Here is a 7,026-nt window from a genome sequence, read left to right as displayed (position 1 = left end):
GGCCAGTGCTCCTCTGAGTGTTGGTCCGACCGAGTAGACTGTGGGGCCACCTTGGGGCAACTTGAGGGTTGGTTTTACTCGTAGGATGTCTCATCTGAGTGTGCGCCGAGAAAGAGATATGTGCAGCTCCTATCGGGATTTGTCGGCACATTCGGGCGGTGTTGCTGGTCTTGTTTTAACCTGTCGAAGTGTCTAGAAAAACCGAGATACCGAGTCTGATCGGAACGTCTCGGGAGAAGGTCTATTCCTTCGTTGACCGTGAGAGCTTGTCATGGGCTAAGTTGGGACTCCCTTGCTGGGATTTGAACTTTCGAAAGCCGTGCCCGCGGTTATGGGCAGATGGGAATTTGTTAATGTTCGGTTGTAGATAACTTGAACCTTAACTTAATTAAAATGAATCAAGCGAGTGTGTTACCATGATGGCTCTTCTCGGCGGAGTTCGGGAAGTGGACACGGTGTTGGAGTAATGTTTGCGCAGGTTGCTCTCTAGATTCTCGCTTGCGCTTTGCCTCCTCTTCTCGCTCTCTTTTGCGAATAAGTTAGCCACCACATATGCTAGTCGCTTGCTGCAGCTCCACATATATATTTACCTTGCCTTACCTATAAGCTTAAATAGTCTTGATCGCGAGGGTGCGAGATTTTTGAGTCCCTGTGGCTCACAGATTACTATTACACTAGATGCAGGGCCTGATGATTCCGCTCTAGGTGATGCGCTCGAGCTCAAGTGGGAGTTCGACGAGGACTCTCAATGTTACTATGTTTCCTTTCCTGACGATCAGTAGTGGTGCCCAGTTGGGGGTGATCGGGACCGTGTCGCATGTTGGGTTATCTTTTATTTTGGCGCCGTAGTCGGGCCATGAGTGTTTGAATGATGTATGTTATTTATGTACTTGATTGACGTGGCGAGTGTAAGCCAACTATGTTATCTCCCCTTTATTATTATATTACATGGGATGTTGTAAAGATTACATTACTTGCGACATATGCCTTCAATGCGATTATGTCTCTAAGTCGTGCCTCGACACGTGGGAGCCATAGTCGCATCGAGGGTGTTATATAAGGTAAAGGAGTAAAAAGAGCCTTATGTTCCCATCCACAATCAATTCCCTTATATAACTAAAGCATTTCTAGACACGACTTCGACCAGCTTGGCTTGGTAATCCTACAGGCAGTCAAGCTCTGATACCAAAGCTGTCAGGACCCCGATTCCAAGTCACATCGATCTAGCCGGTAACACCTCATATCACTTTGCGGCCTCACGCACGGTATTCCCACGGGTGTCGCCTTACCATGGCCCGGGACCATTTGCGCCTTTTGGCTCACGTATATGATAGTGTCGCTAGCATCCATATGACAGAGAACCCGGGCCGACATGACTAGTCGTGAACCCAAAGTGGCACTAACTTACGGGAACAGGCATACATGAATCAACATCGAGCATGTCGGTCAGCAGCGTGCGAATCCGGGTTGTAGCACTGGGCTAACAGGACTCCGGGAACCCGGGTTGTAGCAGGCTAGGCAGGACTCCAGATGTCACCGCATGACATTTCCCCAAAGGGACAGACACGGGAACGAAGTGAATCACATGCCGGCCAGTCAAGTGCTCCGGAGCAGTAGTGCTCGGCTAGCAGGACTCCGGTGAACCGGGCTGTAGTGGACTACTATGGCTCATGGAAGCACAAGACTACATTTCCCCATAAGAGAGGCTACCAAGGATAAACAACTAGGTTGTCGGATCCCACACATACCAAGCATTTCAATCATACTCACAATATGCTCGATATGTGTAAATACAACATGGCATCACAACATAACTCTACGACTCAAGTATTTATTCATTAGGCTTCGAGGAGCGAGATATTACAAACATGGGTCTCATGACCCAACATTCAGAGCATACAAGTCAAAACACATGCGGAAGCTTAACTTGTCTGAGTACATACAACTACAAATGAAGAAGGCTCAGAAGCCTGACTATCTACAAGACCCTCCCAAGGGTACAAGATCGTAGCTGAGTTAACAAGCTAAACGTCGAAGTCCACTTGGAACTACTAGCGAGACTGAAGTCTCTCTGCAAAACATAAAATAAGCAAACGTGAGTACAAATGTACCCAGCAAGACTTACATCAGAACTAACTACATATGCATCAGTATCAACAAAGAGTGTGGTGGAGTTTAACTGCAGCAAGCCAGCTTTGACTCAGTGGCTAACCTGAACTACGACTGCAAGTAACTCTGTTGAGGTGGCGCACACGAGTCCACAAATTCACGATATCAATACTCCACTATGGATCCGCTCCCGTCTCCCTGCGAGAACGCCATCCATAGCACTCACGCTTATCTTGCAAGTTTTAGAGTATCCACTTTCACTTGTCTATGAACTGTACAAGGGGTCCAAGTTTCCATATCCGAGGAATTCGGCTATTCGAATAGATAATGATAACCCTGCAGGGGTGTACTTCTTCACACACGCTCTCGCCACTTATCGCCATGTACACATCATGTACCTCGGCAACCTTCAAGTGGAAGTCGGGCGAGGGAGTCGGCCACGACCTGACTAACTAACAAGTCTCTAGTCCAGGTTTATCGCCTATTCGGGTTCCATCCGCAAGGAGATCCGGCCGGGGTGTCGCTCACAGCCCCAAACGATGTGTGTAGGGTTCCCAAGCCCACCATCCGGGTGCCACTTGTTACACCGTGCCACCGTGCCACTGTGCCTAGTCTGTCCCAAGCCCACCTGTACCGGGTGCCACTTGGTAGACTACTAATACTACCTACAAACACCAGAAACTAGTTGCAACTCCTGGACAGAGATCGAGTTGATTAATAAGTCGAGAGGGGTCGAGTTACCGGAACCCAATGTGTGGTAGTAATTGTTCATGGATCACAAACACAGAACTCAGTTCCTGAGGACGGCTGCAATGAGACAACCCACCATGTACTCCTACATGGCCTCTCACCGCTACCTTTACCAAATCGTGTTCACACACTTAGCTCACACACAGTAGGACATGTTCACCACATTCCAATTCATTCCCGATGAATCAGACTTGACTCAACTCTAAGCAGTAGCAGGCATGACAACAAGCATGAATGAGTAGGCACATCAAGGCTCAAACAATTCCTACTCATGCTAGTGGGTTTCATCTATTTACTGTGGCAATGACAGGTCATGCAGAGGAAAGGGGTTCAGCTACCGCAGCATGTAACAGTTGAAATGTTGTTGTCCTAATGCAGTAAAAGAGAGCAGGAGCGAGAGAGTGGGATTGTATCAGAATGAACAAGGGGGTTCTGCTTGCCTGGCACTTCTGAAGATGATATAACTCTTCATCGGTGTCATCAAACTCATCGTCGGAACGAACGTCTATCGAGAGGGAACAACCACCGGCAAACACAAAAGGAACCGCAATCAATGCAATGCACATACATATGAATGATATGTCATATTAAGGTACTGAATTGACCTAGTGCAACAGTTAGTCATATTCATTGAAGTGGAATTCAAACCTATAGCAAATTCCAACTCCAAAACCAATTACCATTTATTCCATAATCATGAATTTTCCTATTCAGTGATGTTAACTTGTTCAAACATGCATGAAAATGCCATATTCAGATTCTTTGGATTTTTTTGATAATTTTTCATATATAACTTATTTCATTTGGAGTTACGGTTGAATTTCTATGAATTTTTGAAGTTTATACTAATTTCTGGAATTTTCTGAATTAAGTTTAATCCAGAAAAAGACTTATTGCCTCAGCATTAGGTCATGCTGACCTCAGCAGGTCAACAACGCCTAACCAGAGTCAAACCTGACAGTGGGACCCATGTGTCATCGACTCGGAATCAGTTAGTGACACAGACAGGTGGGTCCGGTCAACGGCCATGTCAGCACGTCAACTCTGACTTGTGGGGCCACTGTTATTAGTTAAAACTAATCAGAAACTATACTATGGTTAATTAAGGGCATGGGGCCCATATGTCGATGTCACTGGAGGGGTTAATTAGTGGGGCTATTAGCTGCTAATGACGGGCCATGTCATCTCACCGGAGTTCAGCGCCAGCGAGCACACAAGTGCGGCGGCGTCCACCCTAGCGGCCACGGCAGCGGCAACTGAGGGCACCAGGGGTTGCCCTTGCCCGTGCGCATCTAGCGAAGGTAGCAGCAGGTTGCGAGGCCACCGAATCGACGGTGGCGATGGCAAAAGCGGCGGCCGGAGCTCGGTGGTTGCGGCTGGGAGGGCTAGAGCTCGCGGGCGAGGGAGCTGAGCAGCGCAGAGGCATCTACGCAGCACGTGGAAGAAGTCTGCGAGCTCGGTTTGGTCGTTAGGGCTTGCTAGCGACAGCAGGGACGAGCACGGCGGTGAGAAGCTCTCGGCCATGGTGGGGCTACGGCGTAGAGGGCGACCGCGACCAGGGGAGAAGGGGGAGATGACGGCGGGGCTCACAGAGATTCTAACGGCGTCATCGTTGAGCTCGGGGAGGCACTGGACGACGCAGATCGACGGGTGAAGTCCGGCGGCAGATGCGGCGGTGACGAGCTCGGAGGCGTCGTCACAGGGAGTCCGGCGATGTGACCTTCGTCTTGGTGAGGCGGTGCTCGACGGCGGACCAGTGGGACACGGCAACGGGGCTCGGCGTGGGCAGTAGCTATGGCGACGGTGAGCAGCGGCGACGAGCTTCACTCGGTGGTGCTTGGGGAAGGGGGATAGACGAGGGATAGGCACGGGAGAGAGGGGGAGAGTGACCAGGGGGTTGCGGGCGTCTCCGTGGGGCTCGAGTGAGGACGGGGGAGGCAGCAGGAGGTGGAAGCAGGAGGTGGCTTCGCCTCCTGTGCATGCTCCACGTCGTCGTCCTCCTGGCAAGGAAGGAGATGACTGGCGCCTTGCTCTGGTGGGCTGGGCCGTGCTGGGCCATGTCAGGTGAGCGCCAGGTAAGCCGTATCTCTCTCCTCTGTCTTTTATTTCTATTTTCTATTTCCTGACATTTGTTTCTGATTTAGTAAAATACTAAATCAATTTTAAACTTCATGAAAATAATTGTGTCAACTAAGTGGACTTATACAAAGTCACACAACAATTTTCAGAATCATTGAACATATATTTATATATATAATAAATATAAATCCAATTCAAATAGTTATTGAATTAATTCCAAATGCCCAGAATAAATATCTATGAGCTCCTAAAAATATTGGTTTGAATTTTAACTCTGACAAATATTTTCAGAGAGTAACATGAACATTTTCTTGGACCTTTTTGGAGCAATTTTTATCTGGGTTATTTCCAGAAATGATTTCTAAGGGTTTCACAAATCCCCATTTCAATTTTAAATGAAATTTAAACATGATGCACACCTGACTAGCTAGTCTAGATCATACCAGAACTAGGGATGTGACATCCAAAGGGGAAGGGTTCGGCGCGCCGTACTACTCCCAGGGTACCTCCAAAGAGTGCGTCCCCCACGCCGGGCGAGCCTTCCAAGAGTAAGGCAAACAAAGATACGGTCGTGCCTTCATCGAAGAGGTATGAATCCGCCAACCTGCACCTAAGCAGTCACGCCCAACAGTGACCTTCCTATTATCCATGTGTCAGGAGAAAGATGTGTCGGACTATATCCGGAGGTTCGAGCAGCCGTACTTCCCGCAGCCAGGATTCAAATCCTACCTTAAAGGCGAGGGCTGATATAGAGGCGAAGCCGGACTGTCCTCCAGCCGAGGACTCGCATGGTGTATCCGTTACCAACTCGGAAGTGGAAAGTGTGATGAATCATCAGCGCTGCCGGGCCATTTTACAGGACCCTGGCTTTTCAGAGGAGTTGTTTAACGCCTTCAACTCAGCCGATGCGTATATCCGAGTTGCTCGACATGGGATTAATAGGGCCACAAAGCAACATTTCAAAGACGTGCAGGTAAATTTATTTTGTCTGACTATGATAACCAGTAGCCCCCCGAGACTCAAAGGAGTTGAAACAACTGATTTAAGGATAAATGTGTTACCAGGTGCTTACAGAGAAGAACACCCAGCTAGCTTAGGAGCTGGAAAAGTGTCAGCGTCGGCTGCTTGTTGCCAATGCCGAACTGGAGAAATACAAGGCATCTCCCGGTAATGTTTCCTTGTATCGAAAATACAGAATGATACGCTGACAGTGCGGATCCGGGTGTTAATCTTTGTGTTCGGCTGTTAGACCAAGTACAAGAGCAGCTGGACGTCGCTGGAAACGAAGAACGCGGAGCCAAAAAGCAACTAGCAGCGGGCGAGCGTGTATTGACAAAGGTCGTCCAAGAGAATAAGAAACTCTAGGACTCAAACGCCAAACTGGGCGAAGAACTGAAAGATGTGCGAGCTCAGCTAGCTGACTCCGTGAAGGAGAACAAGAAGCTGCGAGGCGGCATATTCAGTATGTGTCCACTGTTGTTTTATAACAGCTTTGGAGGTAACTTTAGCTGATTAAGCTGTAATTGGAGGTGTTTTGACGAACCGCCCTGAAGAGGAGGTGTCTGGATCATCGAGTGATCTGCTGCAAGGGCTATCGCGGTTGCACGAGAAAGCTCGGCAGGCGATGCGAAGTGTGGCCAAGGCTTTATGGCCATCCGACCCCCCTCCAGGAAGCATGGAGGAGTTGGTAGAGCTGTTCAAGGGGGCACGGCGGCGCATCCGGTTGTGGAAGATATCGGCATGCTGGGAGGGCACGTGAGAGGCCTGGGCCATGGTGAAGACGCGATATACCAAGCTGGATCCTAATCACATGGCTCGTGTCGGGCCACTAGGGTCGAATGGGGAAGAAATTCCCGTAAGTTTAGTGTATAACCAAGTAGAGGTGACCGCCAAATACTCCTAGCAGGATTGTAAGTTAGATTGCCTGTTGGAAGGTATAGAAGAGGAGGTGTTCGAGTCCAAGTGACTATGTACTTTCCTCAACTAGCCGAATTATATAAAATTAGTCATGGCAGACCTTTTCGCTTCAACCTCCGGTCCCAAAGGTGCGGAGTGTTTCCGAATACCGTCGCAGCCGAATAGGCTGGG

Source organism: Triticum dicoccoides, chromosome 2A (genome assembly GCF_002162155.2).
Source record: "Triticum dicoccoides isolate Atlit2015 ecotype Zavitan chromosome 2A, WEW_v2.0, whole genome shotgun sequence".
Taxonomy (NCBI): Eukaryota; Viridiplantae; Streptophyta; class Magnoliopsida; order Poales; family Poaceae; genus Triticum; species Triticum dicoccoides.
Note: the sequence above shows the minus strand (reverse complement) of the source record.